This window comes from Nicotiana sylvestris, chromosome 10 (assembly GCF_000393655.2).
Source record: "Nicotiana sylvestris chromosome 10, ASM39365v2, whole genome shotgun sequence".
Lineage (NCBI taxonomy): Eukaryota > Viridiplantae > Streptophyta > Magnoliopsida > Solanales > Solanaceae > Nicotiana > Nicotiana sylvestris.
Genome location: NC_091066.1, coordinates 141484161 through 141510678, shown reverse-complemented (window position 1 = coordinate 141510678; position 26518 = coordinate 141484161).

Genomic DNA, 26518 nt, shown 5'->3' with positions numbered 1-26518 from the left:
CCCCGAGGCTGAATGTCTAGTAAATCCGGGAGATTTTTCAGATATTTCCTCACTTTGCCTTGCCCTTCTTTGCCTAAGTCGTTCCACCATAATCGCAACTCAAAAGGATCTTGGTCATTATTGAAAATGATTCATTTTGTATCGTGCTCATCCTGCACATTTATTTAAGGCGATAAACTTTATTAGACTCAAAAATTAAAATTTATTTAGATTTTTTTTTTGTTTTTTTTTTTTTTTTTTTTAAAAAAAAAACGGGAGGTTGGACCCGCCGAGGGTTGCCTACGTATCTCACCCCGTGCGAGAATCAAACCGGCGTAGTTCGGTCATAGAGAAAATTAAATAAACCTAGTCATCAAAAGTAAGCATTTTTATTATTTTTGGAGAAAGATAAATACTAAAAATATATTATTTTTTTTGCAATATTTGGACTATTAGTCCGAATTTATAAAAAGGTGCTAAAAAAGAAACAACATTTTTTTTGAATTATGAGTTTTCCAGATATTTTATTATACTTTTTTTTATTATTATTATTTTTTTTCAAAAATAAATACCCTTTCTTAAAAAGAACAGAACAATTTTATATATATATTTTTTTTTTTAATGAATCAAACTAAAAGACAACTTTTGGTTTTATATTTTTTTAGAAAAATTCCGACGAGGTTTCGACACTACTTGGACATTGGTTTTATTTTTCCAAAATAAGTAATTATCTCCCTACGCTGCTATTTTTTTTTTTTTTTAGAAACCGATCAACTTGCGGAACCGAAGCAAATAAATGTGCAAAACAAATAAGATGCAGCAGGGTGGCCTTTTCATTTCTGGTTGCTTGTCCTAGACGGACCCAACCCCTGTGTTGAGCCCCCTAAGTCAAATGCAACATGATGCAAATAAGCGTTCCTACTAGGGATCCGGCATGAAGTCGAGTTATACTAGGTTTAAACCTTGGTATTTGTTCTAGACTGTGTACCCGAGCGGACAACTCGAGTCGAGGAGGGGCAACTTACCGGGAACCAAAAGGCCGTCCGGCTTCGTAACTTATCCGTCCTCTTTCTTATTTCGGGTATTGACACTAACAGAATAGGGAGTCTCGACCAGCGAGCTTCTCCCCGGAGGTGAAGAGAGAAGGGTTTCGGCACAGTTTATATACAGTTCAGATAATATCAAAGCGGTAAAAGACAATATTTAGCACGTTATGCAAAAATATGTAATAAAGATCAGATAATAAAGCCAAATATAACAATTATTCTAAGCTCGAATTCTTGAACCCTGAACCAGTGGTTCTGGGTTTATCCCCAGCAGAGTCGCCAGAGCTGTCACACCTCCTTTTTGCGCGCCCGCCCCGAAGGGTTAAATGCGCGGGTGGAGTTTTTCCAATTTAAGTGACAATATTCGAAATGGGATTATTTATTTAATTCAGAGTCGCCACTTGGGAAAGGTTTGGCTTTTGGTGTCCCAAGTCACCGGTTTATCTTGAATCCCAAATCGAGGAAAATATTCGACTTTTCCAAATGAAGTCTGCGAACCAGAAATTCTAAGTAAGGAATTCTGTTGACCCGAGGGAAGGTGTTAGGCACCCTCGAATCCCGTGGTTCTAGCACGGTCGCTTAAATTGTTATAATGGCTAAATATCTGATTTAAATACATGTTGTGACTTATGTGCTTTTATTAAGTTTAAACCGCTTTTATTATTATCATTTATTTTTATAGAATTGCAACGTCGTGAAAATGCATCTCGAACCACGTCACAATCAATGCACCCGTGGTCGTCGACACATTTTGACTCCGTTGAGATTCGGATTTGGGTCACATCAATGTGCACCCGTGTTTAAGAAGGTTAAATTATTAAAGGTGCGCCTAAAGCAACTAGCGTATTGTTATTTTGGGAAGGCCGTAAAATTCGCTAAACGGCCTGTCCCGAATTCTAAGTATTTTAATATATACATTTAGAGGGCCCCGCAGCTTGTGCATTTTTGTTTGTCGAGGCTCGTCTCATTTTTTTAGAAGGGTATCCTACAGTGACTACATTTCTATTATTTTATTTCCAGAGATAGAAGAAAGAAAAATGTATGCTAATATATGCTTTGGCCTAAACCCGACTCCTATCAATTTCTGATTAATTACTTATAAAGTGAGAAAACGTCATGCCTTACGAGAATGCTTTGGTCGAATGAAAAGATTACATATGAGATTGATGAAATACAATACTTAATCCGAACAATTCTTAAGTTGAACTTACTAAACTTATTTGGACTAAGTTAAAGGATATATTGGCAAAGTAAAATGCTTATTTTTGACAAGAAATCATGCATGAGCTAACGAAATACAACACTTAATTCCGAACATTTCTTGAGTTGGATTTAACTAAACTTATGTGGACTAGTCTTAACTAAAAAAAACTAGGTGAAACAGAAACAGTATTGTATGAGATCGAAGTGTACATGCCCAGACTAACCAACAACTAACGAGCTAAAACACAAAAGGGTAAACTCAGTCGAGTATTAGTACATACTTTCGAACCGTTGAATAAAACTGATCAATTTTCACAGGCTTGTTAATGTACTATGAGTATTACAAAAATAACTGAACTTCTTCAACCTTTTTCATTTCATGCTTTCAAACTGATTCAATTACATCCATATGGGACTTGAAATGTGTACCTGGAAATGCTGAAAATGCAAAGGAGGAGAAGAAGAAGATGTGGAAATCAGCAGCAAAAGAAACAGGACCAGCAATAGCAGCAGGACAGGGCAGCAGCAAACAAAGCAAACAGCAGGACAGGCTCAAACACAGAAGCGCAACTATGGCCGATAGAAAGAAGCAGCTAAATGACAACAAAACCCAGTGGAGTAGAATCAGAACTCCAGGCAAAACACACCAGTAGTAAACCCATGAAAGACACTCGACTAATAGACACGACTGGAATTGCTATCTCTTAACCTCCCTCTATCTGTGCAATCCTATCCTTTTTCAATCCCCTCAGTCTATGTATCCCTCTCTGTCTGTATCTCTTTGGATGTATTTCAAACTCTCTCTCTCAAAACTCCTCACTGTGTCTGTATATTTTCCAGCTCCTAAGGTTCAATGTCTATTTTTCCAATCCTTTTTTTTCAATCAGATGTCCTCCTCCTTTTATATGCCTTCCTTAAACCTTTTAACAGCCTGTTTTTTTTAGAGTATCCCAGTACCCTCCCATGTGCCTTTAACCTTTTTTCAGTTCCACTTTAGTTAATTAGGTATAAAAACCCCATCATTCCCTAGCAGATTTAACTTTTCTATTTTATTTAACTAAAAGCAAGTATGGGCAGTAGGATATGTTGACAGCATATGCTGTCAAACCATTTTAAAATTAAACAAAGGACCTTTATGCAGGCCACAGGCTGTGCACAAAGCACATGAGATGCACCAATGCACATGCTGTGCACGAATGCACATGCCTTCCAATTCAGAATTTAAACCAAACAAATCTTTTTACATTACTGATCAATTCAAACAACTATAAGTAAACAAAAACTGGTTCTTAATTGACTCAACAAATGCTTAGCAGAAGTAAATCGATTTGTTGTTGTTCGGACAGTTGAAATTAATTGACGACACATGTCGACTCGACTATATTAGCATTAACATACACAATCGTAGCCAAAAATCAAACATTTAAACATGGGACACATGACTCGACTTATACTGATTAAGCAGGGTTATACTTTGAGGAATCAGTTAGTCAGTACAAATTTGGAATACAACCAATACACATGTCTTATCAGAATAGGAGGGGTTCAAACAAAACACAGTGGTTCAGGCAAAGTGGTCAATCAGAAGGTGGTAAAATTTAAAGACACAAATTGAAACAAAACATGACCAGATATTTAAAACAAATCACACGGACTAAAACAAATAAAGGAAAGAAAACAAACTCACCTTAAAGCTTGCAAAGTTAAAAGTTTGAACTCGGATTTGGACAAACTTTTCTTAAGGCTGAATGGACTTTAATCGAAGTGTTTCTCAGATGAGAAACACTTTGATTAAAGTCCATTAGACCTTAATCTCTTCGGTTGAACCGGTATGAACCAGTGACGAAGGACACAAAACTTTCAAACTTAGATCTGGGATTCAGGCTTCCCTGATCAGATTCGGACCAAACCAAGTATGGTTTGGTCACGAGGGGGTCTGGGGAGTGTCTGGTGTGAAGCTTGGGTTGATTGGTGTAGATTAGGTTCCGACTCGAATCTTCAAATGAAGATTCGAGCAGGTGGGGTAGGATTCGAAGGGTGTGGTTGGTAGATTTAGGTTCAGGATGGCATGGGGGTTCTATGGTGTTCAGGTGGAGGTCACCGGCGTTCAGGCCGCCGGGTTTCTGGTGAAGGTGTGCAGGGGCGGCTAGGGTTTGAAGGGGATGGGTTTGGTGAAGACGAAGGCGGGGGTGTTGGCTAGGGGGCAGGGTATGGTGAATGGTTTATATAGTTAGTGGGTGGGTGAACCTCGACCGTTAGATCAATCTAGATCTACGGTCTGGATCTGAAGGCTTAAATGGAACGGTGTCGTTTTGAGGGTTGAGGGTTGGGGTCAGTCCGGGTGAGACGGGTCGGGTTTATTGGTGGGTTATGGGGAATTGATCTTGGCCGTTGATCAATCTGAGATCAACGGCCCAGATCAGGCATGACTCAAACGACGTCGTTTGGACATCCTGGGCATCAGGTGGCCTGGACCGGGCAGGCTTGGTTTGAACGTTGTTTGTTTGGGCCAATTTATTAAAATTGGCCCAATCCGGAATAATTGCTGATTTTTTCTTCTTTTTTTTTTTTTTTAAAAAACAAAAATAAGCAAAAAATCAAAAATCAAAAATTAAATACACACTCAATACAATTATTTGCACACACACTAAAATATTTCAAAACAGGTAAAATCAAACAAATCAAAATCACGGACGAAGATGCCTATTTATGATTTTCTTATTCAACGACCGGATTACGGTTCGAATTATGCATGACATATATATTTTTTGAATTTTGTTTTAATAAAGTAAATAAATAAAAATGGGCCGAAGTCACAAATAAATCAACAAGGTGCCGCACAGAAATCCAAAATTTGTACAGCAGGGCCAATTATTATTTTTTATTTCCTTTTGGAGCGATTGTCGTGCGAAACAAAAATCACGTGCTCACAGCTGCCCCTCTTTGTTCGGAAACACGAAGGGTTTTCGTGCAAAGATAAAGTGAGCGTGTATGAACTGATTGGCTAAGGCCTGAACATAAACTACAAAGAGGTCTCTCCCCAATTGGAATATATGCCAAACTCCCCATACTCACTGCCTTTCGGCTCAAGGCATCGACCACCACATTGGCCTTTCCCGGATGGTACAATATAGTGATATCATAATCCTTAAGCAACTCTAACCATCTTCGCTACCTCAAATTAAGGTCCTTCTGCTTGAACAAGTGCTGGAGGCTACGATGATTAGTAAATACCTCACAAGACATACCATAAAAGTAATGCCTCCAAATCTTCAATGCGTGAACTATGTTAGCCAACTCCAAATAATGAAAAGGGTAGTTCTTCTCATGGGGCTTCAACTGACGAAAAACATAACAATAACTCTACCCTCCTACATCAATACACAACCAATACCAACTCTCGAAGCATCACAATAGACGGTATATGAACCTGAAGCCGATGGCAAAACTAACACTTGAGCCGTGGTCAAAGTTGTCTTGAGCTTCTGAAAGCTCCATGCACACTCATCCGACCACACAAATGATGCACCCTTCTAAGTCAACTTGGTCAAGGGCTATGCAATAGACGAAAATCCCTGAACAAACTGGCGATAATAGCCTGCCAAACCAAGAAAGCTGCAAATCTCTGTGGCTAAGGATGGTCTGGGATAACTCTAAACCGCCTCTATCTTCTTCGGATCCGCCTGAATACCCTCGCTGGACACCACATGCCCCAAGAAAGCCACTGAACTGAGCCAAAACTCACACTTGGAGAATTTTGCATAAAGCTTCTCCTCCCTCAATCTCTGCAACATAACTCTCAAATGCTCCGCGTGATCCTCCTGACTACGCGAATACACCAGAATATCATCAATGAAGATTGTGACAAATGAATCGAGATAAGGCCGGAACACGCTGTTCATCAAATACATGAACGCTATTGGGGCATTGGTCAGCACGAAAGACATCACCAAGAACTCATAATGACCATATTGGGTTTTGAAAGCTATCTTAAGAATATCCGAGTCCCTGATCTTCAACTGGTGATAACCTGAACGGAGATCAATCTTGGAGAACACTCTCGCCCCTGAAGTTGGTAGAATAAATCATCAATGCGAGGCAAAGGATACTTGTTCTTAACTGTTACTTTGTTCAATTGCCTATAATCAATGCACATCCTCATAATGCCATCCTTCTTCTTCACAAATAAAACCGGTGCAGTCCAAGGTGACACACTAGGCCAAATGAACCCCTTATCAAGGAGTTCATGAAGCTGCTCCTTAACTCCTTCAACTCCGCTGGTGCCATACGATACGACGAAATAGAAATGGGCTGAGTGCCCGGCACCAAGTCACTACCAAAATCAATATCCCTGTCTGGTGGCATGACCGACAGGTCTGCAGGAAACACATTTGGAAAATCCCTCACAACTATAACAGAATCAATACTGGGAGTCTCAACACTAACATCCCTTACAAAGGCTAGATACGAAAGTCAACCTTTCCCAACCATATGTCGGGCCTTCAAGAACGAGATCACTGTACTGGGAACATAATCAGTCACACCTCGCCACTCAATCTGTGGCACACCCGATATAGCCAATATGACTATCTTGGAATGACACTCCAAAATAGCACGACATGGACATAGCCAATCCATGCCCAAAATGACATCGAAATCCACCATACACAATAATAAAAGATCAACCCGTGTCTCCAAACCCACAACAGTCACCACACACAACCGATACACATGGTCTACGACAATAGTATCACCTATCGGGGTAGATACGTGAATAGGCAAAGCAAGAAACTCACGGAGCGTACCCAAATAACGAGCAAAGTATGATAACACATAAGAAAAGGTGGAACCCAGATCAAATAATATAGAGGCATCTCTGTGGAGTAATGAAATAATACCTGTAATAACAGCATCTGAGGCAATAACATCGGGTCTATCTGGAAGTGCATAGAAACGGGCCTAATTACCACTTTATCGACCTCCCCTTCTGGGGTGACCCCTAGTTGACTGACCCCCACCCTAGCTGGGTGGGTGGGTGGTGATGAAGTAACTAGTGCTGAAGCCAATGATAGACCTCTCTACTAAAATGACCCCGCAAGACGACAAGGACACTGCCTCCAAATATGACCCATCTCTCCACACTCATAACAACTCCCATATGCTGGAGAAGGGGACTGAAGGGAACCCCTCGCACTGGAATGACTAGCAGATGCACCTGGCATAGAAGATCCTTGAACTAATAGAGCATAGGACGAACTCTGAGTTGGAAGGGCACTAAGTGATGACTGGCCCTGATGAGAACTGTGAGAACCATGACCCGATGATGCCCCACGATAACCTGGCGAGCTGGCTGAGCATGCCTGAATGGACGGCCTCAATCGTGCTGAAACTGACCTCTCGAAGGAGTACCACTATAACTGCCAGATCCTCGAGGCCTCTTGGCCTCCCTCTCCTCTCGCTCATAGCGACGAACAGACTCAATCTCACGAGTAATGTCTACAACCTCCTCAAAGGTAGCACAAGTCACCCTATCCCTAGTCTTGAGGATACGAAGCTGATAAGAGAGGCCATCAACAAACCTCCTGATCCTCTCTCTATCTGTCAGAACCAACCAAATGACATAACGAGCTAACTTAGAGAACCTTAACTCATACTGCGACACAGTCATCTCTCCCTGATGCAACTACTCAAACTGTTTGTGTAGCTCCTCTCTGCAAGACTGCGGCATATACTTCTCCAGAAAGAGAACAGAGAACTGCTGCCAGGTAAGAGGTGTTGCACCAACAGGCCTATGCCTCTTAAAATCCTCCCACCAAGTGAAGGCAGCTCCGGAAAACTGATAAGTAGTGAAAGCAACCCCGCTGGTCTCCAGAATACCCATTATACGAAGCATCCTCTGACACTTATTCAGGAAACACTAGGCATCCTCTCCCTCTGCACAACTAAAGGTTAGAGGCTGAAGTCTACCAAACCTCTCCAACCTACGCTGCTCATCCTCTAGCATGGCGAGAACTACATAGTCCTGAGTAGCTATAACCGGCTGGGCTGGATGTGCCCCCAGTGTCTGAAGTACCTACACGACCTGCTCAGGTGTGCGAGCGGCGGGAGTCTAATTGCCTCTCCTGGCCTGAGAAGTAGCTACGGTTGTAGTAGTTGAGACCGCCTGAGCTAGGCCAGTGCAATCTGATAGAATCTGAGCCAAGGCCTCCTGAAGACCCAGAATCACAATGGGCACAACTGGTGCCTGAGCTAGTGCTACTGGAGCATCCATAACTGGGACTTGATCCTGATCTGGGGCAGCTGGTGGATCTGTAGGTGCTGCCCTAGCTGCTTTGCGGGCCACACCTTTGCCCCTACCGCGACCACGACTTTGTCCTCGGCCTCTAGTTGCCACAATTCGTGGAATTGGTGGTCGTCCATCATGACCGGTAGCGCATATCCTCACCATCTGTGAGATAATAGAATAACAGAAGTTTAGTAGTCGGATCAACAAATTCAGACGACAAGAATTTCTATAATATGAAGTTTTTCCTAAAGGTTCTGCAGCCTCTTGAGGATAAATACAGACGTCTCCGTACCGATCCGGAAGGCCTCTACTAAACTTGCTCATGACTCGTGAGACATATGTAACCTAGGCTCTATTACCTACTTGTCACGACCCTAAACTCGGACCCAGTCGTGATGGTGCCTCTCGTGAAGACAAGGTTAGCCGCCACTTCCCATTTCAATTTTTAACAGTTAAACCATAAGAAATATGTCTAAAGCATAATAAATAGAATTTCAAAGTAGCATATAATAACATAATTTGCGGAATACAACCCAACACAGCCCGATACTGGGGTTTCACTAGTCATGAGCATCTATCAATCCTATTACAAGTCTGAAAAGTCTATAAGCTATTAAAAAATGCCTGATAAAGAGATAGAAATGATAAAAGGGGAGAAACACGCGACTGTGGATGCCAAGCAGCTACCTCATGGACTCCGAAGTCTGTCGGGAGCTCTCAACTCTCACTGGCAGGATCAGCAACACCTGAATCTGCACACAGGGTGCAGGGAGTAAAGTGAGTACTCCAACTCAGTGAGTAATAATCATAAATGAAGACTGAAAGCAGGAAATCACGTAAGACACATTAGAGGCTATAACGATGCAGTAAAACCAGTAAAAACAATAAATCAGTAAAGATATGTGAACGTCATTTTAGTTCAACTTAACTTCATGAAAAGCCTTTTTCAACAATGAAGTAGGTAAAAGACAGGAAATTAAGAAAAATAAACACATAAAGGTTCTCTCCTCGGGCAATATCTCCAAACAATACCAGCCCCTCAGGCTACATTTCACGTCACAATGGGTACCCGCGCTCACTAGGGATATTACGGCACATTATCAAGCCATCTCGTGGCATCATCACTAGGCTCTCAGCCTCATAGCAAAAAGCCACCTCGTGGCGCACATATCTCAGGCCCTTGGCCTTAAATCATGATCATTGTTTCTTCACAACATAGGCCCTCGGCCTTACTCAGTCAAAAATCCTCACAAGCCACTCGGCAATAGTAAAACATGATTCTCAGCCCAATTATCATTTATAAGATCAATTAAGTTTTAAAAATAGAGCAAACATGGATGGTATGAAAACAGTGGATTATAACATGACTGAGTTCAAGTATAAAGTCAAAACAGTGAGGAAATATCAATAAAAAATCTCCGAAGGGTTCAAATAGTTGGCATTTAGCCCAAATCATGATGTTAGCAAATAGATTTTAGTCAAATACACGGTAAAATAATCATTTGGGACAAACTAAGTCACAATCCTCAATAGTGCACGACCCCACACTCGTCATCAAGTGTGTGTGTGTCACCTCAATATAGCACAACGATCTGCAATTCCGGGGTTTCACACCCTCAAAACATCATTTACAATCATTACTTACCTCAATCCGGTCAAATCTCTAGCCCGCGACGCCTTTGCCCCTCGAATCGGCCTCCACTCACCTTGAATAAATCCAAAATAAGAATCACGGCATCAAAATATGCTAAGGGAACTAAGCCCAAGCGAAAATAATCAATATACGACAGAAATCGTGAAATTACCAAAACCCGACCACCTGGCCCGCGTCTCGGATTCTGACAAAATTCACATCAATGGATTCCTTATCACTCCCCGAGTTCATTCATACCAAAAGCATCAAAATCGATCCATATATGATCCCTCAAATCCCAAATTCTAGGTCTCCAATTTGAAGCCTTAGTTCTTCAATTTTTGGCTTAGATTCCATGATTAATTAGGTATATTTCACATTAGAATTGAGTTTTAAGTCCATGAATCTTACCTCCAAGTGATTCCCCTTGAATCTCTCTTCAATCATCTTCAAAAAGCTCCAAATACGATCAAAAATTGTGGAAATAAAACCCAAAATCGCGGACAAGATGACTATTTAAACCTTCTGCCCAAGCCTGAGATCCTTCATCGCGATCGTGGGAATTCTTTCGCGATCACGAAGCACAATCTACCAGGCCCTCAAATTTACTCTATGCGAATGCGGAGAGGCCCATGCGAACGCGATGCTCAGAACCATAAACCTACATGAATGCGAATAAAGCCACACGAACGCGATGCACCACTTGCCCAACTCACGCGATCGGGACTCAAGCTACACAATTGCGAAGAACAACCTGACCTACCCTCATCACAGCTCTATGCGATCGCGAGATTCCCTACGCGATCGCGAAGGAGAAATCACTGCAACAACTAAAGCTCAATATCTGCAACAGCTGAAGCTCAAAATCTGCAACTCCAAACAATATCGAATGGTCTGATTGACCACTTAAAACTCACCTGAGGCCCTCGGGACCTCAACCAAATATACCAACATATCCCATAACCTCATTCAAACTTTTTCCAACCTTCAGAACACAGAAAACAATATCAAAACACCAAATTCGCATCAGATTCAAGCCTAAGAATTCCAAAATCTTCTGAATTACGCCTTTGATAAAAAACCCAACCAAACCACGTCCGAATGACCTGAAATTTTGCACACATATCCCAAATGATACAATGGAACTAATGCAACTCTCGGAATTCCATTCCAACCCTTATATCAAAATCTTACATGCCAACCGAAAATCGGCAAAATACCAACTTTGCCAATTCAAGCCTAAATGTACTCCGTACCGCCAAAACTCATTCTGATTGCGCTCCTAAGTTCCAAATCACCTCCCAAAGCTATCCGAACCATCGGAACTCACATATGAGCTCTTTAACAAACAAGTCAACATCTGGTTGTCCTTTTCAACTTAAGCTTCCTCAAAAGAGACTAAGTGTCTCAAACCTTACCAAATCCTTTCCGAACCCGAGCCAACTATTCCGATCATATATAGAACCGATAGACAAAGCAATAAGAAGCAAAAATGGGGGAAACGGAGCGGTAACTCATGAGACGACTGACCGAGTCGTCACATCCTCCCCAACTTAAACAAACGTTCATCCTCGAACAAGTCAAGAAACATACTTGAAGCCTCAAACAGGTGAGGGTATCTGCTCCGCATCTCCCGCTCGGTCTCCCAGGAAGCCTCCTCCATGGTCCGACCTCTCTACTTCACTTTCACTAAAGCTATATCTATTGACCTCAACTTTCGAACCTGACGCTCCAAAATAGTTGCTGGCTCCACATCATAAGTCAAATTACCATCCAACTGAACCGTGCTGAAAACCAAAATATGAGACGGATCCCCAATATACTTCTGGATCATAGAAACATGAAATACCAGGTGCACACTCGACAAGATGGGTGGCAAAGCAAGTTAATAAGCCACCTCCCAAATCCTCCGAAGCACCTCAAAAGGCCTAATGAACCGCAGACTCAATTTCCCTTTCTTCCCAAATCTCATAACACCCTACATGGGCAAAACCTTCAACATAACCTTCTCACCAACCATGTAGGACACATCTCGAACCTTCTTGTCAGCATAACCCTTTTGCCTCGACTGCGCCATACGAAGCCTCTCCTGAATCGCCTTCACCTTTTCTAAATCATCCTGCACCAAGTCTGTCCCCAATATCCTAGCCTCACCTGGCTCAAACCAACCAACTGGAGATCTACACCGTCTCCCATACTATGTATAAGGCCCCAGAAAATTTTGCTAAGTAATTTAGGATTTCGGGGTGCCACGTAGGCTAATTATAACATTTTATGTGCTATTAAAATAGTGGACATCAATTGGATTAGGTAAATAAGTGTACAAGTCTTATGGTAAGTAATTTGGGGCCCAAGGAAAGGCCTAAGACTAAGTCACTTTGGAAAATTTCATAATAGGCTAAGATTCCACCTGAGTTTGCACAAGACCGCACTTTGAACAAGCATATCTAAATATGTGTAAGGTTTTATGTGATGAACAACCTATCAAATGAAAGGTCTTTGAGTCTAATCTCCAACGCTTCAAACCATTCGTCATTTGCACATTATTACACAATGTTATGATAAAATTACCAAAGGATGGAAAAACTGCGATCTTGCGGTCAATTCTGCGATCGCAAAAACCATTATGTGGTCCGCATACTTGATCTGCGATCGCAAATCTTGTCGCAAACTGGAACAGTGTAGCCTGCTTTTGGGCACTGATTCTGCGATGCATTTTTCGAACCGCATTCATGTTTTGCGGTCCATTCTGCGATCGCAAACCCGGCTTCGGAGGGTTAATCTTCCCATTTTTATAACCCGACCCCATTTTAATATATAGGCTTTGGGGTTCATTTTGGGGTCATTTATTACTGATTTTAGAGGGATATGAGAGCATTTTAGAGAGAGAATGAGGAACCCAACATTCAATCATCCAATATTGCATCAATCTTCAAAAATCAAAGAACCCAATCAAAAGTTCTTCATCTAAGAGGTAAGGTTCTATACCCTAGACTTTAATTTCAAGTTTGGGGTATAAGGTGGGCTATTGAGGTATGTTTCTTGGGTGTAATACTAATATGTATGCATGCATGTACAAATTAGGTTTGTGAAAAGATTGTTGAACATTAATAAGTAAAGATTGGGTTGGGGAATGAAGGAAACCTTGTAAAAGAGATTTGAAATCAAGATGCTCAACAAGTATTTGATAAAATGCTCAAATGAGCTAAAACTATGAATACCTTCCTAATTTGTGTTCAATTTTGTTATGTCTCAAAGTAGATTGGGATTGCTAGAATTTCTGGAACGTTGTAGTAACTTAAGGAAAGCTTATACAAGGTATGTATTGCTATAACCCCGTCTCTTAAATATTGAGCTTCCATGTTGCCCGTGTAAATGTTGCAAGTTCGAAACATGATTGATGCAGTTCTTATTATGTTTAGTGAATTATTGTTGTGAAAATGTATGTGGTAGGTACTTCTGCACGTGTTTAAAGTGTTATTCTTTGTAAATGGAGGATGTGTGGAGAACATGATCTATGTGCGAAATGCCTAAATGTCATGCCAAGGTTACTTTGGAACTAATATGCCAAACTTTACGAATTCCTCTCTATGCTTATGATTTAAATTGCCTTTGTATGCGCCTATGATCTTAAGTGGCAAAGTAAATGATGAAAATGGGAATAATGTGAAACGTGAATGGAATACATATGTAACTAAAGATTGGGCTGAGATGAGTAATGGAAAATGGTAATGTCTCGGGGAGGCATCTTAGCCGATCGGGCCATGATCGAACGCCAAGATATGTACACATGGTGGTAATGTATTGATGATTGAAACTGGAAAGTGTGAATGAAATAATGGTAACGTCTTCGGGAGACGGCTTAGCCGATCGGGTCGTGATCGGACTACGCTCAAGGAAGCGGTGGCAAAGTAGATAATGATGCAACAGTGTGGGATGCCCCAATCTAAAATTTCAAGAACTATGTCAAAATCATGTGAACCTCCTTATATTGTTGACATGGTGCTTATTTGAAACTTTGTTGTCTTTATGATTTCCTCTTTATTCTTGTATGAACGTTCTTTCTAACTAGATGGTGTTTAGTTATACATACTAGTGCTATTCGATGGCACTAACGTCCCTTTTGCCGGGGGCACTATGTCTTTAAATGGATGTAGGTGTTTCTATAGAAGTTAGTGTTGGTCGCAACTAGTGCCGCATCATCCTTTCAGCTGACTTGGTGATCCCCACTTCATTTCGGGGTCCTATTTCACATGTTCATCATGTACTTTGCATTTAAGGTATAGCCGGAGCCTTGTTACCGGCATTTCCATATTACATTACTCTTCAGTTGTGTTTAGAGGCTCCGTAGACAGGTTGTGGGTAGTGGTGGGTATTGGAATTAAAGTAGAAATATTGATGTTTGGTAAAGATTTATAAAACTTGTAATATTTTGATATTTATGATTTAAGCTGCTAATGGAAATGAAATGGAAGTTGTTAATGAAATACTTACTAATTATGATTAATGGAGTCCATATCCTATTTAATCATGAATTAGTTTGGGTAGAATGAAACCTAACAGGCTTGCTTTACTCGGCTGAGCGCTGGTCACGCTCTTTGGATTTTGGGGCATGACAAACTTGGTATCAGAGCCTAAGGTTTAAAGTGTCATAGGATGTCTCGGAGCCGTGTCTAGTAGTGTTCTTCTTATCGGTGTGTAGTCGACCACATCTATAAGTTGGAGGATATTCGGACATTTAGGAATTTCACCCTTTTTTGATACTCCAATCGTGTGATAAAGCTCAAGTTTGGAAGTTAGTTTTCTTTTTGAGCCTTTCTCTCAAAAGGAGTAATCATGATACCATAATCCACTAATTTGAAGTCATGAGAGGGGAGTGATCCCACTATTGAGTCTGAGGGGATTGCCCAAGCATTTGTTTGGAGAATGTATCGAGCCATGGAGGGATTGGTAGAACTTGTTGCTAAGGGGAGTACCCTTGTTCCTATTAATGTCTCTGCACCACCAGATCATGTAGTATATCAGTATGTTACCTACGTACATTAGGGATGTGGAGTCAAGGGGTATCAATTAAGCTGTTTTCCCTATCAACCTAAAGTTATTAAGTGAGCCAAATTAAAATTTGTACTCGTTGTATATGTACATCCATATTGAAGAATTCTCATAAACATGGTCTTAACAAGGTGTTTAATAACAAAACATTGCATGTATCTACTCTTTGAACGAGACGCATTATTCCTAAATACACTCTATTACAAATCCTCTTATTTACATTCTTGTGGAGTTAATTTCTATAATTGTGTCCTTGGATGGAGTTATGACTCTAGGATTAGTACTTCCGAATTGCTTTCCTAAATTCTCAACAAGGGACTATATCCGATGAATTTCTTACAAAATCTTTTTATGGACAATGTCTGCTCATTTGTGCCTATGCATGCACCGTTGTAAAGTTTACCTATGTGGTGTCAAGTTCCATGTAAAGCATCCCAGTGTTGCGATCCTTCTCGAGTCACTCTTTTACTCAGTTGTGTGTATGGCTTATATGGTTTGAACAGTCAGTCTACTCTCTTGCGAGTATCATCATAAAACCTTTTCATTGTATAGTAACATAAGAGCATAACTTAACACCTATCACATGAGTGCATGTCAATCGAAATGGTCACCGTGTGCATAAAGTCTCTCTAAAAATTGAGATCCTCACCTCCCCGTCATAGGAAGATCTTGTGTCGCCATCTTTGTATAGCTTTTGAGTCCACTTGGGACATCCCGCGGTAAGTAGCTCACTTTGTCCTAGTATTGTGGTCACTAGTGGCGTGGTCGTATATTGCAGTTGGGGGTTAATATATCAGAAGCATGTCTAGCTTATAAAAAATGTTTATTTTACCTTTACATCTCCACAACATGTGTTAATTGTGTTCTTTAGTTAGTGAATTCATTGTGCTAGTTTCCTAACACTTGTTCGATAACCATGAGAGAACATATCCTTCTATGAGTCATTGTAACATTTCCTTTCTTGTAAGGACCCTTACTACACTCTCCATCAAGACCAAGCGCACCTTTGGAGGGTATCTTATCATAGCACAACGTCTATTTCTCTTGTCTTTCTGTCTTTCATTAATATATAGGTATTCCTCAAGTCCAAACCCATGGGGAACTCATTATGAACATCTGCAAATCTTCCATGATCATTTTACACTATCTCGTTGGATTCCCACCTCACTTCAAGTTCATCAAGGGTTGATAGCATGCCGCAATTGCTGAGCTTGAATAATCTCCTTTCGATAATGGATTATCTACATATGTGCTAGTCCAACGATCTACTTATTAGTCTAACTCTCGCCTTTTGGGTTTTGGGTTGACCAAGGAGAAATACACCTAGTAACACATTCATATGTCAAATCTTTTCTCTCAGTCAAGTCTTATAGCATCTCCCAATGTAGCTTATAATAACTGGTTGTGCAGAAGTGTGTTGTAGTACTTCATTATGAAGTAGAGTTGTTAAACATAATTGGATTTTAGAATTCTAGAGTTATACATCACGTGACTACATAAAAAGATCTTCTTTCAAAAATTTAGCTTCCCGTAATCGCTTTATATTACCACCATTCCTAGTGGTTACAATGTAAAGGTTACTTCCATAAGGCTCTCTTACTTTCTTTTCATTTGTCTTGCATCACGTATTGTTTACCCATAATATTCAATGCGATATTATCTCAGTGTCTCGACTAGTTATCCAACTATATGATCTGATTTAATTAATCTCACTTTTATGTATTATACTAGCATCCTGAGAGTGGGCAAATTTCCCTTTTTCTACAGACTTCTAATGCCTTCAACACTGTTTAAGCTTGTCGATTCCAAGCGGTGCTCTTAGTTATGCCGCCTTACTATCTATTTCCATCTAGTAACTCTCCTCGTGAATCTAATTTTATGCCTTATGGCATCAAGGGTCGGGGTATGCTCCTTTTTGTTAGGATAAAAGGATATTGCTCGCACTCCTTATGAGATTTTCTCCTAAACAATCATCTACCTGCTCTACATGTCCATGTGACTAGATAACTTAGGTTACTCTTCTCCGATAAGTGCATCAAGACTTCTCACCCTTTTATGCTTATTCATATGGTCGCTTCGATGCCTTATTCTATACCAGCTCGTAATGATTTTAAGTAATTTCTTGCCATTAATGATAATTCTCAAGTACTATGAGGGCTTGTCTCATGGATTTCAAAAGTAATGATTTGCCTTAAAGTGCAAGCTTAAATTGCCATGATTTCAAACCAAAGTGTGTCCCCTTTTAAAAAAAGTCATGAATGGGTAGGATTTGATGAGGTTATGTGGCTCTCTGCTCACTCGGCTTCTGGGAGTATTGACAACGTCATTGTCATGTATGGGGATTTTTCTACCTCTGGCATTCCACCGCCTTAGGAAGGGTTAGATTATTCGAATATGATAATCGCATAAATAGATGACTTTTTTTCCATCCTCATGCGCTTGTGGCATAAAGTCCTTGTGTCGCTTATTGTTAGGAGTGGAATCAAATTCCATGTATTTCATTTGCGGCCTCAATCACACCCATGTTGCAAGAGTATTACCATTTGAGCTCAACTAATTACCTTACACTCAGGGACACAACTGGTGCATTCTACTAGATCACCTCTTTAAAAATCTCAAGTTCACTTACATGGTATCCACCTTATCTAAGAATATTAGTTACCACTATGCTTCATCTATCTGATAATTGATGTAGTCAACTTGATTAAACCATGTCACCCTCATTAATAGAAATCCTCGTGTCTCTTAGTATGTAACCTCATGAAACACTCTGCTTAGCGCATAAATGGATTCCTGAATAATTCCATCCCAATCTTGAACTCTGTTGCTCCTTACTGTATTAGATCTATTTGATTTTGAAGTTTCAAACGTGTCAAAGTCATCCTGTGATCACATATATTCAGTAGGTAATTTCATGGTCAATTTATTATAGCACACCGTAGAGTAATCATGAAGGTCACCACGAGTTTAGTTTAGGTGTTCGCATAGAGATTTGGAATTTAGGAGGGTGAACCGGTTATTCTCAAAATTCTCCCCTGTAGAGGTTATGTGAGTTGATGATGAAGGGTACGTAAGTGCATTTCTCATTTAGTCGCACTAAGAGTATGATGTTTCCCCATAGTTATTCCTCATAAATTTGTGTTTTCATATGTCTATGTCTAAGAAGGTAGGTGGAGATCAGTTGTGTATCATCCTGGTGAAAATTATTGAAGGTGAACGTTAATAGATAGCTAGCTTATGCGAGGTATTTAGCTGTCATCCTTGTTAGATAAGTTTGGAGGTTTGGGTTGTTTCCATGAATGTGTTATGGAAGAGCATATAAGTATAAGAGGCCACATTGAAGACCAGGATTATTGTGTAAATAAGGTATTCTCTCTTGATTGTACAACAGTTGGTTTTGATTTGAAAAGTACCTTCTGGGTGTTATGATTTAAAAATGTGCAGTCCATGTCCAGGTATCATCATGATAATGTAGTGCCTGTAATGCTGAGGTTCATGTTATTAATATATACATTGTGGTGCTTTGTCGAGTTATGGATGAATTTTAGGATAGTTTTGGGTGATTCTCTGACAGGTGGATAGGCCAAGTTACAAAGGAGATGCTGCCGAAATTTCTGAAAAATTTGGGAGTTAGTCAAAATTTAGGGACTTGAGGTAGGGTAGAAAAGAGATATGTTATGTTAGGTATTTGGGTCAGGCTCTACTCCTCATTCGAGGACGAATGATCCCAAGGGAGGAGAATGTAAGGCCCCAAAAAATTTCGCTAAGTAATTTAGGATTTCGGGGTGCCACATAGGCTAATTATAACATTTTATGTGCTATTAACATGGTGGACATCAATTGGACTTGGTAAATAAGTGTACAAGTCTTATGGTAAGTAATTTGGGGCCCAAGGAAATGCTTAAGCCTAAGTCACATTGGAAGATTTCATAATAGGCTAAGATTCCAACTGAGTTTGCACAAGACCACACTTTGAACAAGCATATCTAAATATGTGTAATGTTTTATGTGATGAACAACCTACCAAATGAAAGGTCTTCGAGTCTAGTTTCCAACTCTTCAAACCGTTCACCATTTGGACATTCTTACACAAAGTTATGATCATATTACCAAAGGCTGGAAAAAATGCAATCCTGCGTCAATTCTGCGATCGCAAAAACCATTATGCGGTCCGCATAATTGATCTGCGTTCGCAAATCTGGTCGCACACTGGACCAGTGCATCCTAGTTTTGGGCACCGATTCTGCGATGCATTTTGCGAACCACATTCATGTTTTGCGGTCCATTCTGCGATCGCAAACCCGACTTCGGAGGGTTAATCTTCCTATTTTTATAACCCGACCCCATTTTAATATATAGGCTTTGGGGTTCATTTTGGGGTCATTTCTTACTGATTTTAGAGAGATATGAGAGAATTTTAGAGAGAGAAGGAGGAACCCAACATTCAATCATCCAATCTTGCATCAATCTTCAAGAATCAAAGAACCCAATCACAAGTTCTTCATCTAAGAGTTAAGGTTCTATACCCTAGACTTTAATTTCGAGTTTGGGGTATAAGGTGGGGTATAGAGGTATGATTCTTGGGTGTAATACTACTATGTATACATGCATGTACAAATTAGGTTTGTGAAAAGATTGTTGAACATAAATAAGTAAAGATTGGGTTGGGGAATGAAGGAAACCTTGTAAAAGAGATTTGAAATCAAGATGCTCAACAAGTATTTGATAAAATGCTCAAATGAGCTGAAAATATGAATACTTTCCTAATTTGTGTTCAATTTTGTTATGTCTCAAAGTAGAATGAGATTACTAAAATTTCTGGAATATTGTAGAAACTTAAGGAAAGCTTAAATAAGGTATGTATGGCTAAAACCTCGTCTCTTAGAAATTGAGCTTCCATGGTGCCCGTGTAAATGTTGTAAGTTCGAAACATTATTGTTGCAGTACTTATTATGTTTAGTGAATTATTGTTGTGAAAATATATGTGGTAGGTACTTCTGCACGTGTTTAATGTGTTATTCTTTGTAAATGGAGAATGTGTGGAGAACATGATCTATGTGCGAAATTCCTAAATGTCATGCCAAGGTTACTTTGGAACTAATATGCCAAACTTTACGAATTCCTATCTATGCTTATGATTTAAATTGCATTTGTATGCGCCTATGATCTTAAGTGGCAAAGTAATGATGAAAATGGGAGCAATGTGAAATGTGAATTATGGAATGTGGAAATTGTGGCCCAAATGTCGGTAAACTAATACATGTGTAACCAAAGATTGGGCTGAGATGAGTAATGGAAAATGGTAACGTCTCGGGGAGGCGGCTTAGCCGATCAGGCCGTGATTGGATTCCATGATATATACACATGGTGGTAATGTATTGATGATTGAAACTGGAAAGTGTGAATGAAATAATATTAACGCCTTTGGGAGACGGCTTAGCCGATTGGGCCGTGATCGGACTCCGCTCAAGGAAGCGGTGGCAAATTGGATAATGATGCAACAGTGTGGGATGCTCCAATCTAAAATTTCAAGAACTATGTGAAAATCATGTGAACCTCATTATATTGTTGACATGGTGCTTATTTGAAACTTTGTTATCTTTATGATTTCCTCTTTATTCTCGTATGAACGTTCTTTCTAACTAGATAGTGTTTAGTTATATATATATTAGTGCTATTCAATGGCACTAACGCCCCTTTTGCTGGGGGCGCTACGTCTTTAAATAGATGTAGGTGTTTCTACAGCAGGCAGTGTTGGTCACAACTAGTGCCGCATCATCCTTTCAGCTGACTTGGTGAGTCCCACTTCATTTCGGGGTCCTGTTTCATCTGTTCATCATGTACTTTGCATGTGAGGTATAGCCGGAGACTTGTTACCAGCATTTCCATATTATATTACTCTTCAGTTGTGTTTAGAGGCTCCGTAGACAGGTTGTGGGTAGTGTCTGGTACTGGAATTAAAGTAGAAATATTGATGTTTGGCAAAGATTTATAAAACTTGTAATATTTTGATATTTATGATTTAAGCTGCTAATGGAAATGAAATGAAAGTTGTTAATGAAATACTTACTAAATATAATTAATGGAGTCCATCTCCTATTTAATCATGAATTAGTTTGGGTAGAATGAAACCTAACAGGCTTGCTCAGTCGGGTTTACTCAGCTGAGCGTCGGTCGCGCTCCTCGGATTTTGGGGTGTGACACAAAGCCTCATATGGAGCCATCTGAATACTTGACTGGTAGCTATTGTTGTAAGCAAACACTGCAAGCGGTAGAAACTGATCATATGATCCTCCGAAATCAATGACACAATGACGCAACATGTCCTCCAATATCAGAATAGTGCGCTCGGACTGCCCGTCCATTGGAGGGTGAAAATTGTGCTCAAGTCAACCTGAGTACCCTACTCTCGTTGGACAGACCTCCAAAACTACGAAGTGAACTAAGTGCCCCTATCTGAAATGATGGAAACCGAAAGACCATGAAACGGACAATCTCTCGGATATAGATCCCTGCCAACCGCTCTAAAGATTAGGTAGTGTGAGCACGTGATTTTTGCCTCACGAAAACTACTCCAAAATAAATTAAAAAAATAAAACAAATTTCTCTTAGTGAGCAATTTTTAGAATTTGTGTGGCATTTATTAATTATTTGTGTTTTGTCCGTAAATGTTTACTTTCTCATAGTTAAATGAAAAAATAAAATAAAAATACATGTTGTATGCATATCTAGGTTTTAATTATGCATTTAAGAGATAATTAAAAGAAAATCACAAAAAATATGCATTTACCTTATTTTGGTCATTTAATTATGTCATTGTGTGATTAATGTTTTGTCTATGTGTTAATAATTGTTAAAAGGTAATTAATATTTTTTGTAAGGGTAATTTTGTTTTTATAATTAAAATTAGGAATTTAATAATTAAGGAACAAAATTAGAAAAGGAAAAGAGTTGATTAAAATGTAAAGAAAAACGGACTGGGCCATTATTTTGACAAAAAATTCAGGCCCAAAACAATGCATTTTACCCAGCCCAGGTAAGTCAACCCAAAGACCATCAAACGACGTAGTATAGGGCAAATACTACGTCGTTTGATGATGCCCGGTCATTTAATTACAAATGCAAACCATACGGCGTCGTATGGTTGAAATAGATCGGGGCCGTTCATTATTTCTGATCCAAGGGCTCCCAGGATTTTGACCTAACCCGTGATCCCTACCCGATCCAGTACCCGGGCCAACCCATACCCCAGTTTAATTCAAATGACACCGTTCCTCTCATACCAATTAATCCAGGCCTTTGATCTCGGCTAATCCTACGGCCCTGATCCATCCACCCCAATCCTATATAATCCAAATCCCTACCCCGGCCCCCTAACTAAACACCCCCCTCCTCTCCTGTTCATCGTCATCTCCGAAACATACCCCTAACCCTAGCCGCCTTAATTCCCCATTGCCTGAAACCCAGCGGCAACAACGCCTATGGTCAACTCCTAAACACCCTCGACTCCTCACAACCCCCTGTTTACGGATCTAATATTAGTTTCCTTCGAATCAGATCACATAGTCTCGAATCTTCGATTGAAGGTTGGTCTGAAAAACCAACCTTATCCGATGGCCTCCAAATTAACACCACAGTCTCCCCTGTCCATCCTCATCACAAATCTGTTAGTGGCATGGTTTGAATCCGCCTGGAACTGCTCGAATATTCCTTTGAAGATTCGAGTGAAACCTGGCCCTATCCCAACCTACCTCAAACTCACACCAGTTATCCACCTCACCCCCCTCGTGCCTAGAACACCATTGCTTTGATTCGAATATACCTAGAAATGATCGGATTTGAGATCGAAGAATTTGAAACCCTAAAAATTTCCAGTCATGGAATCTGTTCAATTCAAGTGAGGGATTGAGGTCTAAGAGACTTTAATCGAAGTATTCTCAATTGAGAATACTTCGAATAAAGTCTGTTTAGCCTCAAAAAGGTCCGAATTCAAAGTTAAGCTTGGGTCCGTATTCATTTGAAGATTCAGAGGTATTTTCTTATTTCTTTCTGTATTTTATGTGTATATTGTTGCCTGTTTCAATAGCCTGTGTGCTTTTCATATTTGTTTATTTAGTTTTGTGATTCTGTCTCATACCCGTTCCTGTGATCAAATAATGGCATTTGTCTCTGTGTGTTATGTTTGTTTACAATGTGTGTAATCGACTCGATTAGGTTCGTCGATTAGTTATATTATGGATTCTCGTTTATGATAATACTGATTGAAACAATCTGTTTACCTATTGTTTGTTGACAATTGTTATAGATAGTCAGTTGATTAGTCTTTTAAATCATGCTTGTTTGTAAATCAATGAGTCCGTCAAATGGATGTTGTGTGTATATTGATTTCTGGGCAGTTAGTTTCAGGTAATGCCAATACTGACAATGCCCCCGCATTCATGCCAACTTCAATCTCGATTCAAATTTTGTTCTGTTAAGTTGTTATTTGTTAATATGTTTGTATGCAAGTTCAGTGTTCAATCTGAATATAGCTTTTGTACATTAACTATTGCATTTCCCTATTTAGCATAGTCTGTAAGAACAGAATGTTTGTTTGATTTAGGAATTGGTTATTAGCTGCTAAATAGTTTAATTCAGATAAATCTGTTAAGGTTTAGGCAGTCTTTGGTCTGGGGCAGTAATAACAGTAATATTAAGGGATTTTCAAGGGTATTTATGGGATAGAAACAGTAGTGTAATGTGATATTAGTAGTGTGCTGATAGTGGAGTGATAATGGCTATTACTTAATGAGATAATGGGAAACAAAGGGTAATGGGAGTGCTGAAAATCAGGAAAAAAGATTTGTAATGGGATTTAAAGTAGTTAAAAGCAGGTTTTGAATGGGATGTTATGTTTTTTTTAAGAGAAGGGGTCCAGGCTGCACTTAAAGGAAAGGGACAGACCTGTATAAATACAAGGACAGACATTAGGAGAGGGGGATCTGATTTTAAGGAAAGGAGAATCAGATTTAATACATATACACAGAGAGAGACAAAGAAAAATCTGGACAGAAGTTAAGAGAGGAAAAACACACAGAAGCAGAAACAGAAATCTGAAAAGAAAGAAGAAAAATAGAAAAAGAAACAGAAAATAGAGCACTCATATACACATAGAGTCTAAAACCGATAATAGAGAAGGAAAAAGAAAACCTGAAACATTGTTTTTTCTGGAATCAGTCCGGGTATGTTTGTTGATACTGTTTGATTTTAAAATCTGAAATTTTTTAAGAAGCTTTGCTCCTGTGCATCTGGGTTCCTCGGGTCCTGTTTTGTTGCTCAAATCTGTGGAAATACTGGTATATATTGCTGTTTTGTTGCTGCTGTCACTGCTGAAATTCACTTCTCCTTCCCTCATTTCCAGGTATATACTTTAAAACTCATGTTATGGAAAGCTTCAACCTTGCCAAATAAACGAAGTTTGGGATTATAATTATGTCATCTACTCTGTTAAGTCTATTAGCTTAAATTCCAGTTTGTTTTCAGTTGGCCAACATAGTAGTATGCTTGACATAAAGAATACTAGTTAATCATTTCCTGTTGAAGTTCGTATGGGAGTTGTAATAATGTTACCTATTTTGGAATTTCATTAAAAGTATAGTTATGATTGGATTGCCAAGATAAGAAAATATGGCATAAAGATTGGCCATTAACTAAGCCTTGTGGCATTGTTAGTTGAATAAAGAATAGTATAAAAATGTCAAAAACCATATTACTAGCTTATTCTAATATCTGGTTTAGTTGTGGATTGAATGATGTTAGTTGCGATTTATTCATATATGGCGTAATAATGTTTATGTTTATAATCAATAGTTGAAAGATGCATTAGTACAATCTGTTATGTTCACAATGTTGAAATATGACGAATAATGTTGTATGCAATATCCTCTTATTAAGTCAACAGGTAGATTAGTTCTCTTTCTTAATAACAAATGGCCTAGGAATTTATACAATGCGTAAAGTTAGTGGTAATAGTTCGCATAGATTGAGAATAAAAATCGGTTTGATTATGTATATCCAGACTCAATCATAAGCAGAATTAATCAAAAAAAAATAATTAGGCCTATTAGATTATGAACAACCAATGTAGAAGGAGATTAGATTTATAATGTGTAACAATTTTAAGAATGAAAAAATAACATTCGCTACAAATAGAGTAATGAAAATTATTCGAAAATATTATTTCCTTTCATGAGTCGATTTTTTTTAGTTTCATACGCCATTCACATTTTGAGTATACATATACGAGAAAAATGGTAGTATTAATCACACTTCGCTTATTTTACTCTTTAAGTTTAAATGGCTCGGAGGAATATAATTTATACGCGAGAAAAAATATAATTTGTGGTCAATACTCAATAATTTATGAATTCTTTTCGAGTAATTTAGAGGCGTCTTAAATAGTGATTTACCATGACTTTCACATAAAAATATATGGATGTAATAAACAATTTGTGAAAAATTTATACTACCATCAAGAATATGTTTTTTGTGATTAGGGATACGTTTGTGTGACCTAATTATATTTCTAAAAGCAATTCGGATTATGCGTTTGCGCAACTTCGAGCGAACATTTACTAAAAAAGGATTTTTCGGTGAATATCAAATTAATTTCATAAAAAACCTGAGATGTGCGGTTCACTATTTAATCAATACAAGAGCGACAAACGTTCTTAATTTTATTCTAAGCACGATTTCAAACATATGATTTTTATAATAAAAATATAAAAAAATATATATTGTCAACCCTATTATGTACACGTATGCGTGGCACGATGCTCTACATTTATAAAAGGTACATAATACAAATATACGTACGCGTGATTCGTTTATATAAATGTAAACAATCTAAACAAAAAGCGGTAATAAAATCAAGCAACAAGAAAAAGGTATTTAGTAAATCAAGATAATTAAGCCAAATATAAAAATGGTTAAGCGACCGTGCTAGAACCACGGAATTCGGGAATGCCTAACACCTTCTCCCGAATTAACAGAATTCCTTACTCAGGATTTCTGGTTCGCAGAATAACAATCAGAGTCATATTCTCCTAGATTCAGGGATTAAAACCGCTGACTTGGGACACCTTAAAATTCCCAGGTGGCGACTCTGAAACAAATAAACAAATCCCGTTTCGACTGTCCTTTAATTGGGCAAAACTCCCCCACGCGCCCCCGCGAGCGCGGTAAAAAGGAGGTGCGACAGCTCTGGCGACTCTGTTGGGGAACGAACCCAGAACCACTGGTTCAGGGTTCAAGAATTCGAGCTTAAAATAATTGTTATAG